Genomic DNA, 12270 nt, shown 5'->3' with positions numbered 1-12270 from the left:
CCCTACCTTCCCCCAATATAAGAACCAGTTTTAACATACAGTGGGAAGTAATCTCAACTACTTAGGAAACTGAGAAAGGAGGATCACAAGTTTGTAGCCAACCTCAGCAATTTAGGAAGGCCCTGTGTCTCAATAAAAGGTGAGGGGGGGTAGCGGGGAGCGCTGGGAGCCAGGTGTAGTGGCACATGCCTGTAATCCCAGTGGCTTGTAAACTGAGGCAGGAAGATCCCAAGTTCAAAGCCAGCCTCAGCAACTTTGGTAAACTGCTTATAGTTCAATACCAGTACCACCCAAAAAAAAAAAAAAAAAAAAAATCAGTGCTGTAATGATTATATGATTATAATAACAAAAAGAATGGGGAATGGGAATAAATCTTAATCAGGAATTTGATAATTCATAACAAAACTTATATTATTATAATATAATGGAAAAGTTTCAGTCAATTAAAAGCCATGCATGGTGATGCACTTCTGTAATCACAGCAATTTGAGAGGCTTAGGCAGGAGGATTACAAGTTATAGGCTAGCCTCAGCAACTTAGTGAGACCCTATCTCAAATGAAAAATGGCAAAGCACCCTTGAGTTCAAACCCTAATACCACCAGGGGAAAAAAATGTATAGTGCCTGCCTTCCACATAAAATATAACTGCCCTTACTTTGGAATTTAAATGAAAAAGACTAAAAATACATTAGAAAAAGTTATTAAGGAAACTCCAGACCTGTTCCCATTAGCATCAGAAACAGGATTAGAATGTTCCCTCTTATTATAGCCATTTCTAACAGTTCTGAGATTTCCAACAAAACACTGAGATAAAAATATGGGACTGGGGATGGAGCTCTATGGCAAGCTAGAGCACTTGCCTAACATGTGGGTTAGACTACCACAAGGGAAAAAAAGTCAATGGAAAACAAAAGAAAAATGAAATGTAATTCTGAGAAGTTTATCATAAAACAATTCATGTACAGAAAAGGCTGGAGATGTGGCTCAAGGGCAGAGCTCTTACCTAGTATGCAGGAGACCCTGGGTTCAATCTTTAGCACCAAACAAAAAACCCCCAGAATTTTGTTAAAATGGTTCAGCCTATTGGAGGGCTTTTTCATTCACAATCTGTTCCCTTACAGATTCTGAGAGGTTTTGAACCAGGTCCTATAAAGAAATAAGGACGCAGAGGTTCAGTAAAAGTGTCTGTGAAAGTACAGATGTGATATTTCTCAGGCATATTGTAGAAGGAGATTTCACCAGCTCACAGTTCAGGAAAATTCCAATGCCTCTGGCTCTCACGTCTAACAGCAGAGGGTCTGAACAGCTCCTGGAGCTTCATAGCCATCCTTCAGTTGCCGAAGCTTCCAGCATCCCTGCTGGACTGATGGTCGCCTTGCTTTGGTGGACAGAGAGGCTTTGCAGACGCCAATAGCCCACTCAGATCTGTCTCCCACTTCCACCTCCCAGAAATGCTTCCCAGAATAGAAATCTGGAAAACCCAGGACAACCAGGTTGACTGTAAATCTAGTTGGAATATCAGGGATGTTTTGTTGTCTCTTTGTATATCAGACACATTTTTTATCCCCAGAGACAATCAGGTTAGGGTGGGCTGTTTCAGGGTCTAGAAAATATCTGCTTTGAATTCTTTAATTATTTTCTGCAGAGCAGAATACTGGGGAGGAAGATTGCCAAGTTTCCCTCCTTAAATGAATTGAAAAGATTGGTGGGCTGACCTCACTGTCAGACTTCTGGTAGAAATGCTTAATCTGTGACAGCAATTCCACCTCAGACAACACATTGTGCTCTGTGACCCTGCTTAGTAAACCTTTGAGTGCAGAAGCATAGTTTGAAAATGCTGTTATGTTTTCACTGAGTTTCTGTTCAGTGTCCTTCTCTTCTTCAGCTAACCTTGCAAGAGCTGCCTGTTTTCCTTGCTCTAAAAATTGGTTCAGTTGTTCAAATTCAAAGGATAATTTCTGTTTCTGGTGTTCCACCTTCTCTCTCAGCTCAATGCGTTTATTGCCTTGAATGCTTATTAATTTTTGAACATCTGCCACTTGCCTCTTCAGGGGCTTGAGGTAATTTTCAAGTATTCCCCTGTGATAAGAGGCAGCCTCCTTGATGGGCCTCATGTAGTGGCCCTGGTGGTCTGGGGCCCAGCACATAGGGAACACAACAGCTCCAGGTCCTCCTCACAAAAAAGGGTCAGGACCTCTTCGTGTTTCTCACACAAGCTCATCTGGTCCTGCCTCTGCCTCTTCCTCTTCCTCATGCTGAGGTGGAGGAGCTTGGCAATTTCAATCGCCCTTCCCAGCTGGGTGTTGCTCCTATAGTGGCTTTCTTTACACTGATGACGACAGACAGGACAAGGGAAACTGTCTTGTGGATCTGCCCAGGACTGCTGGATGCAGTGACAGAAGTTGTGCCCACATTGGATGGTGATTGGGTCTTTCAGTTCATCCAGGCAAATGGGGCACTTGACTTCTTCCTGAAGTCTTGTGAGGGCTGAATTGCCTGAAAAAGAATTTAAAATGATGATCTCTAAACTCAACAAGATACAAGAGAATACAGACAGATGATTCAATAAGGGAAGATAATTTATTATCTGAATGAAAAAATTCAACAAAGAGTTCATAAAAAAAGAACCAAATGGATATCTTAGAGCTAAATGACTCAATAAAAAAAATAAATAAAAACACAGCTAAGAGCCTCAACATAGGACTAGATCAAATAAAAATATAATAATCTGTGAGCTGAAGACAGTTCTTTGGAAATGACCTGACAAAAGAAAAATAAATAAAAATAATGAAGTCTATTAAACTTATGGGATGCCATTAAGTAAGCAATTATACTACTATTATGGGTACTTCAGATGGAGATAAAAAAGGCACAGAAAAACTAGTCATTGAAATAATAGCTACAAACTTTCCAAATCTTGAGAAAGATATGAAATGCAGATCCAGGTAACTCAGAGGATCCTTAATAGATTTTACCAAAAAAAAAAAAAAAGGTCCTAAGACATATTTTAATCAAACTATCGAAAGTGCAATAGAGAATTCTACAAATAGCAATAGAAAAGCATCAGTTCACATGTAAGAGGATCCTCATTAGATTGACTGCAAACTTCACAGAAGAAATCTTACAGGGCCTGAAAGAATGGGGTGATATGATATATTCAATGTCACCATAGAAAAAAGCTGCCAACCAAAAATATTATAAGCAGCAAAAGTACCCTTCATAGAAGAAGAAATAGTCTGTCCCAGATAAACAAAACCCAAGGAAATTCATCATCACTAAATTGACTACAAGAAAGGTTTAAAGGAACTCTATGTTAGAAGTGAAAGAATGACAAACACCATCATGAAAATATAAAAGTACAAGAATTATAATGAGAGCAGATATATAAAATAAAAATAGGAAAGAATGAAAACTTGTCAATAGAGAAAACCACCAAACTACACACACAAAAAAAAAAGAAGGAGAAAGAGTGAGAAAGAATAAAAGAACAAAAGCCACAATAACAATCAGGGAATTTTTTTTTTTTTTTAATGAGAGAAGTATGTTTTTACTTAAGAATTTAGATTGGCTGGCTAGGTTTTTTTTGTGGGGGGGTTGTTTTGTTTTTAAAAAAGCAACTATATGGTGCTTATGAGAAAGTCACTTCATCATTAAAGATACACATAGACTAAAAGTAAAGGAATGGAAAGAGATACACCATGCAAACGGGAACCAAAAGTAAGCAGGTATAGTTATAACAGATAAAATAGATTTTACACCAAAAACTATAAAGGGAGACAAAGGTGGTGACCACATAATGATAAAGTGATCAATTCAATAGGAGGAAATGATTCTAAATATATATGCACCCAATACTGAAGCACATAACAATATAAATCAAACATTAGATCTAAAAGGAAAGACTCCAGTAAATAATAGTTGGGGACTTCAATGGACATATCATACTGACACAATCAACAAAAAAAAATCAGAGTTAAACTATATCATAGAACAAAATTAACCTAGCAGATATTTACAGAACAATTTATCCAATAGCTACTGAATAGACAATTTTTTATCAGTACCTGGAACATTCTCCAGAATAGATCACGTTAGACAACTAAAATAAGTCTCAACAACTTTTAAAAATTGGAATCATGTACTTTTTTTGGACCACAATGAAATCAAACTAGAATTAAGTAATAAGAGTAACTTTAGAAATTCTATGATGGCTGGGGATGTGGCTCAAGCAGTAGCACGCTTGCCTAGCATGTGTGCGGCCCAGGTTCCATCCTCAGCACCACATACAAACAAGATGTTGTGTCTGCCGAAAACTAAAAAAAATAAAATAAAATAAATATTAAAATTCTCTCAATCTCTCTCTCTCTTTCTCTTAAAAAAAAAGAAATTTTCTATGAATACTAGAAAAATAAACAATATATTCTTGAAAAATCAGTGGGTCAATGAAGAAGTCAAAAAAATTAAAAATTTCCTGAAACAAATGAAAATATAAACACAGTTCACTAAAACTATGGAATACATCAAAGTCAGTACTGAGAGATAAACACAATAAAAAGGGATTTAAAATAGACAACCTAATTATCAAGAAACTAGAAAGGCAAGAACTAATCCCAAAATTAGCTTAAGAAAAGAAAATGTAGAGTTCCAAGTAAAAATAAATAAAATTCACATTAAAAATATCAGTAAACTAGAAGATCAGTAAAACGAAGTTTTGGTGTTTTGAAAAGATAAATAAAATTGAAAAACCATTATTTAGACTAACCAAGAAAAAAGAGCAGATTCAAATCTATAAAATCAGAGATCAAAAAGGAGACATTACAACTGATACCACAGAAACACAAACAATCATTAGGTATTCTTACAAATAACTGTATGCTGAAAAAAAAATCTAAAAAAATGTATAAATTTCTGGGCACAATATAACCTTAAAATTGAACCACAAAAACAAATCTTGAACAGACCAATTTGTGAGTAACAAGATTTAATTAGTTCTTAAAAGTCTTCAAACAAAGAAAAGTCCAAGTCTGGGACCAAATGGCTCAAATGGACCAAACTTAACAAAAACTGAGGAGTTTTACCACATTTTCAAAGAACAACAAACACACATTACTCTTAAACCATTGAAAGAAAAAAAAAAAACTCAAAGGGCAGGAACCTATCCAGACTCATTCTATAACGCCATACTGAAACCGGACAAGGATAACAAAACAAAATCAATATAGACCAATGAAATTAGATATAAAAATTGGCAACACAATATTAACAGATTGAATTAAACAGCATATTAAAAATATATATACCACAATCAATAGGGATTTATTCCAGGAATGCAAGGATGCTTCAAAATATGCAAATCAATAAGCAATACAATGCATCAACTGAATGAAGGATAAAACCATATGGTCATGTCAATAGATACAGAAAAATCTTTTAATTAAATTCAACATCCCTTCATGATACAAACCTTAAAAATTAGGTATAGATGGAATGCACTTTGCCAAATCCATAGCCAACATCATACTAAAGGGGGAAATTGTTTGCTTTAGGATCAAGAAAAGACAAGGATGTTCACTTTACCACTCTTATTCAACATAGTGCTGGAAGCATTAGTCAGAGCATTAGGCAAAAGAAAGAAAGGGAATCCAAATAAGAAATGAAGAAGTTGACTTGTGACAGTTTGCAGACAACATAATTTCAGATATAGAAAAACCCTGACTCCATCAATAAACTCTTAGAACTGGTAAACAAATTCAGTTAGCAAAATCAAAATAACACAAATAATAGCTTTTATATACCAATAACAAAATTATTGAGAAAGGAATAAAAAACTTAATTTCTTACAATAGCTACCAAAACAAAACAAAACAAAAAAAGAAAAAACTAACCAGCCATAAATTGAACGAGGAAGTTGAATGACCTCTGCAATGAAAGTTACAAAGCACTGAGGAAAGAAATTGTAGTGGTCCTTTAAAAAAATGAAAAGACATACATATGAATGAATAAGAGGAATTAATGCTAAAATATTCATTCTATACTACCCAAGTGATCTATAGATTCAAAGCAATCTTATCAAAATACCAATGATGTTCTTCAAAAAAAAAATAGAAAAAAGCATTCTTATAATTTTTATGGGACTATAAGAGATGCCAAATAGACAAAACAATCCTCAGAAGAAAGAGCAAAGCTGGAGGCATTGCAATACCTGAATTTAAAACATACTGCACATTGATAATAACCCAAGTAGTATGTTACAGTCATAAAAACACAGACATATAGACAATGGAATAGAATTGAGAAACCAAAAATAAATCTACACATTCCAGCTAACTGATTTTCTGCAAAGGTAGAAAGAACGAAAAGGACAGTTTCTTCAAGTAATGGTGTGGGGAAAGTGGGTATCCATGCAAATGAATGAAACTAGACCCTATGTCTAACTATATACAAAAAATAAATTCAAAATGGATCAAAGACTTACATGTAATTCCTGAAACAATGAAACTACTAGAGGAAAACATAAGGGAAACACAGGATAATGGTATGGACAAAGATTTTTTTTAATATGACTCCAACAAAAGCAAAAAAGTAACAAATGGGATTACACCGAACTAAAAATATTCTGTACCACAAAGGAAAAATTAACAGAATGAAGAGACAATCTATAGAACAAAACACCTGTTCTATAGATTGTCTCTTCATTCTGTTAATTTTTCCTTTGTGGTATAGAATCATTGAACAAGTGATTAATGTCAAGATTATACAAGGAAACCAGACAATTCAACACCAAAAATTGAACAATCTGATTTAAAAAATGAGAAAATGACATGAATAAACATTTCTCAAAAGAGTATATACAAGAAGATGAAAAGCATATAAAAGTGTTCAACACCACTACTCAGAGAAATGCAAATCAAAGCCTCAGGGAGATGTTGTCTTATCACTTAGAATGGTTATTATCAAAAAGACAGAAAATAACAAATACCATCAAAAATATGGAAAAAGGGAAACTCTCATACACCATTGGTGAGAATGTAAATTAGTCAGCCATTATGGAAAACAGTATAGAGGTACTTCCAAAAATTATTAATATAACTGCTTTATAGTTCAGCAATGGGTGTCGAATATGTTCAAAGGAAATGAAATAAGTATTTGAAAAGATACCTACACCCATATGTTTATTGAAGCACTATTAACAATTGCCAAGATATGTAACCAACTCAGGTGTTCATCAGTAGGTAATGGATGAAGAAAATTTGGTATTCATATTCATAATAAAATATTTTTACTCCTGAAAGAGTAATTCTGTCATTTGCAGCAGCAGAGAGGACACTGAAGTAAGTTAGAAATACAAAAGCAGCATCTTCTCACATGTATAAGCTAAAAAGTTAATCTCATAGAAGTTCAGAGTAGAATAGTGATTATCAGAGCCTGGGAAGGGTGTAAAGGAGGAGATGGAGAGAGGTGGTTAACAGTTACAGTGGAAGGGTGGACAGCAGGAATGTCATATAGCTTAGTAGAATGACTATGGCTGACAACAATTAACTGTACATTTCAAGACAGCTAATAGGCAAGATTATCACACTGTTCCCCATAAATATGTACAATTATTATATGACAATTAAATATTAACATATTTTAAAAGTGTGGGAAATTATGTTTACTAGATAGGCATGATAGGATTTCTGATTGGGGAGAATTTGAAGAATGGTGAAACAAAAGATGACACAGAAATAGAAGTGATTTTTTTAAAAAAGTAAGTAGGAAACTGAAGCAAAACATCATTCATAATTTATATCAAGAGAGAAGCAAAAGTGTTAGTGGTCAGAGCCTCAGAGGTCAGGGTTGTGATCATTGGCCAGAGGCTATGATCATTCATTTAATCAAAACCATTTACTAGACACTTTATTAGGGCAAGATGAGTATTTCAAGAGTTAGGGATTCAGTGATGAGTAAATCAAACCTTTCACTAAAAGTCTTACATTTCAGTGAAAAGAGGACAAAATAAATTTGAAAATGTAATTAATCATTTATGTAAAACTATGAAGATAATCAAACACCTATTGGCAGGAATGCAGAGCAACTGAACTCTCAGATACTGATGGTAGAGACGCAAATTGGTGCAATTGCTTTGGAAAGTTGCGTGGCATTATTAACTAGATTTGAATCTATGTATAGCATATGAATTAGATATTTCACTGTTAAGTATCTGTTTAACAGAAAAGCATACAGGTGCACATTGAAAGACATTTATAAGAGTTTTTCAGAAACATTCTTAATATTGAAACATTTGAAACAACTCTAATGCCCATCAATGGCAAAAAAAAAAATCTATAAAAATTGTGATATAGTCAAGAGTATAGAATAACCATTCAGTAATGAAATACTGCCACATACTATGTGGATACATCTCAAAAATATTGCAGTGAGAATAGAAGACAAACATAAAATGTTGTATTTTATGAGTTTATGTAAAGCCCCCAAATCATTTAAATTTCTAAATGTTAGAAACCAGAACTGTGATTACTTCTGGGGAGAGGGGAGGACAATGATGGGAAGATACATTGGAAGGGATTCTGGATAAAATTCTGTTTTTTTACACGGATGGTTGTTACATGGCTGTTTACTTTGAAATAGTTCATTAGGTTGCATGCTCAAGATATATATCTACTTTTCTACAAATTTATTATGATTTAATTTAAAAGTTTTGATTTTGAGTTTTAGGTATAAATTGATTCATACCACCCCTCTTTAAAGCTTCCCATGGCTTTCCATCAAAACTCTGTCATGTGTAAGCAAATAGCAGAAAGATCAATAGAGAGAGAGAAGGGAAAGCAAGGTAGTAGGAACTGAATTACAACAAATTTTATTCCATGCTTTTTTAATTATGTGAAAATGAATCCTAATGTTATGCATAACTAAAAAGGACCAATAAAAAATAAAACAACGGGCTGGGGTTGTGGCTCAGTGGTAGAGTGCTTGGCTCACATGTGTGAGTCACTGGGTTCAATTCTCAGCACCACATATAAGTAAATGAATAAAATAAAGGTCCATCAACACTAAAAAATATTTTAAAAAAACAACAAAATATCCTGTGGTGAAAAATAAAAACCCCTGTCATGAACTGCAAAGATCTTCATTAACCCTGTCTACCATTCCATTTTACGTCTAACAATAACAGAACCACTAGATAGTTTATTTCTAATATACACAGGTATAATTTATTCTTAGGACAAGTTGATTTGTAATGGTATTTAATGATAATTAGATATTTAATTGACATGTTGAATATGTAGTTGAATCTTGAATCCTGAGAAAGTCTAGATTGAAGACACATATTTGGGTTTATCAGGTTATATGGAAAAGAAGAAGAATGAAGACAGGACTTTAGAAGACTGAAAATTTGAAAAATAAAAACAAAACACCCAGTTAGCAAAAGAGAAACCTGCAAAGGAGACTGAAAAGGATAGAGAATGCAACAGTTAGAAATTCAGAAAAGTGAGTATGATTTAACCCTAAATGTTGGAGTGGTCAAACATGGCAAATGATACTTGTGATGATCTTGTCTATAAACTGGCTAGAACACAGGGCGTCCAGATACTACTCTTCCAACACTATTCTGGGAGTTTCTGTGAGGGTGGCTTTGGCTGATATTCACATTTAAGTTGGTAGACTTTGAGGTAAGCAGATTGTCCTCCATGATATTAATAAATGGTTCTCACCCAATCAATTGAACTCTTGAATAGAACAAAAGATGAAACTTCCTTGAGCAAGTTCTCCAGCATACTGGCTTTGATCTTCCTCTTTAATATCCACTTCTGGTTCTAAAACAGATGACCTTCAAACTCAATTTGAAATATCAGTTTTCTGGGGTCTTCAGCCTTCAGCCTTCTCTCTCAGCTCCCCCTACTCTCTTTCTCACACACACACACACACACACACACACACACACACACACGATGAGCTCTGACTCATACAGATACTGAGAAGTCACAGAATGAAAACAGACTTGACCATTGATTTCCTCAAGATGTCAGCAGTTTCATCTTTAAAAGAACTGTTCAATGAGTTGAGGGAAAGGAAGTTTAATTAGAATAGAATGGTTAGAAATGGAGATAGGAAGACAGTAAAACTCTTTGTGTTGGGAACACACAAGACAATAGCTGGATATTACACAGAGAAAACTTTGGGTTTTTTTCCCTTCTTTTTCAATGGGAAATACTTATGTATTTTGGATTCTCAATGGGCTTGATTTAGAAGAGAGAAAGTAAGAAAGAGAAGGGGGTCTAGACGTCAAATGAAGACAGCAAACTTAGGTAGGAAACAGTAGTTATTTAACATGTAACAAGACAAAGGTAACATGAGCGATGATGCATTCAGGTTGATGGTTTGGTGTTAGGATGATGATATAACTCCTATCTGAATGAAACTCTTTTTCCCCTTATGAAGAATGATCATCGGTTGAGTGTTCTGGAAGGCTTTCAAAAGAAAAGTCATAAAATTGTCATCTCCAAGAATTGGAACATGAAATTTACTAGATAGAAATGGTAGGATTTTCCCAGAGCGAATGGTTTAGTGATTTGGGAGATATTTTGAAGTGGATCCCACTTGTAAGATTCTGTTATTTTAGGCATGGTTGATCTGGTGGCAGGTATAGAAAATGCAAATGATTTGTTTAACCATGGTTGAAGTTTTGCCAAGGAAGCAAGATGGGAGGGAAAAGGAGAAGGCAAGTTAAAATTTTTGCAATGAAGAATTAATATCTGTTAATATTAATATTATTAATTAATATTATTAATTAATATGCTGTTCTTGAAATATATGGCAAATGGGAATTTGTATTTTAATGGTGGCAAAAGATAGTGTAAAAAAAATAAGTGGTAGTAGAAATAGATTATTTCAATTAAGTCACTACTTTGCTACCATAGGAGTAATAGGACAAATGGTCTTATATGTTCAGGCAGCTTATTATCACAGGAGGTAATTAGGCAATATATAACCATATGTCTCAAATATCATAAAATATGGATTCACCCATAGTGACCAAAGCATGTTAAACTAAGTTTGCCCAAAGCTGTGTCACTTCTGGCATTGATAATGGTCTGAGTCTTTGGACAAGCTTGGAATCAAGGTAAATTAAGTTGGAGTCATGAAATGATAAATAATGATTATTTGTTAGAAAACAAACAGTAAAAAGTCTCTTGCAAACAAAAAAAAGTCTCTTTCACATGAATTTCAAATACCACTCTCAGTGAAGGATTAACAAGACCTTTAACATTTCTAGTAAGCATAATGATGGAAACTAGAAACAAGCTCTATAATACAAGTTATAATTCATTTAATGTGTATGTTATTGATTATTTATTAAAAGTGAAGTCATTTCATTTTGATGAATTAAAACACTTAAATGAAACCAAAGTTTCACTCTCAAGTTCACTCCACCATTTTCCTTGTGAAGTTAAGGTCTTAAATGCTTCAATCTAAAAACTGTGATTTTAAAAAATATTTAGTTTTTTTTTCAGAATGTCTGAAAACTAGATGGAAAATGTAACATCCAATAATTTCAATTATTTTTCAAATAAATAATGTAAGACAAATATAGGATATGTAATTAATTGTCAAATAGATCAAATCTATAATGGAAAAAAATCAAGAAGCTTACTTCAGGGAAAGTGTTAAGATGGATTCTATAGGATTTGCTCTCTCCTTACTTGCCTTCCGCCATATTACAAAGCCTGGAAAACTAATACCTGTCTTGGCTAGAAAACTAATACCTGTGTTCCCTAGTGGAATTTAGGTTATACTAATTTGTTAGGATGGAGATGTTTTAAAGAAGAATAAAATAATGTAGAAAAGAAAAAAATGTCCCAGGGACTAAAAAAAGATATAAAGGCATCAAGATATGATCAATACATGATCTATGCATGTATAGAACTGTCTCAGTGAAACCCGTTAATCTGTATAATTCATCTATATTAATAAAAAAGAAAAACATAAAAAAGAGTGACTCTCTTTACTTCTAGTTATTTAACGGGAATTTCACTTAAAATTTCAAGATGTTCTTTACATAAAATAGATTTTTATATTCATGAAATTTACTCAAGTATTCTAATAAGCTGCTTTATTAGGTTTAGATATGTTAATTTAGTTCATTGGCACCTAGGGAATTTTGTGTCATTGTCTCCCTTAGGTAAATAGAGATAAGGCTTACTAGATTTGGGTGACAATGAAGCTTTAAAAATTTAATAGACTCATTTATATAAATTGGAAAATTAT

The 12270-nt window shown here is 33.7% G+C and overlaps 1 pseudogene; it reads right to left on the bottom strand.

The window, feature by feature from the left end:
- Positions 1-1096: 1096 nt before the first annotated feature.
- On the bottom strand, positions 1097-11719 carry LOC107158762 (annotated as a pseudogene).
- Positions 11720-12270: the final 551 nt, after the last annotated feature.

This window comes from Marmota marmota, unplaced genomic scaffold (genome assembly GCF_001458135.2).
Source record: "Marmota marmota marmota unplaced genomic scaffold, marMar, whole genome shotgun sequence".
Taxonomy (NCBI): Eukaryota; Metazoa; Chordata; class Mammalia; order Rodentia; family Sciuridae; genus Marmota; species Marmota marmota.
This window is presented reverse-complemented; position numbering and strand designations above follow the sequence as displayed.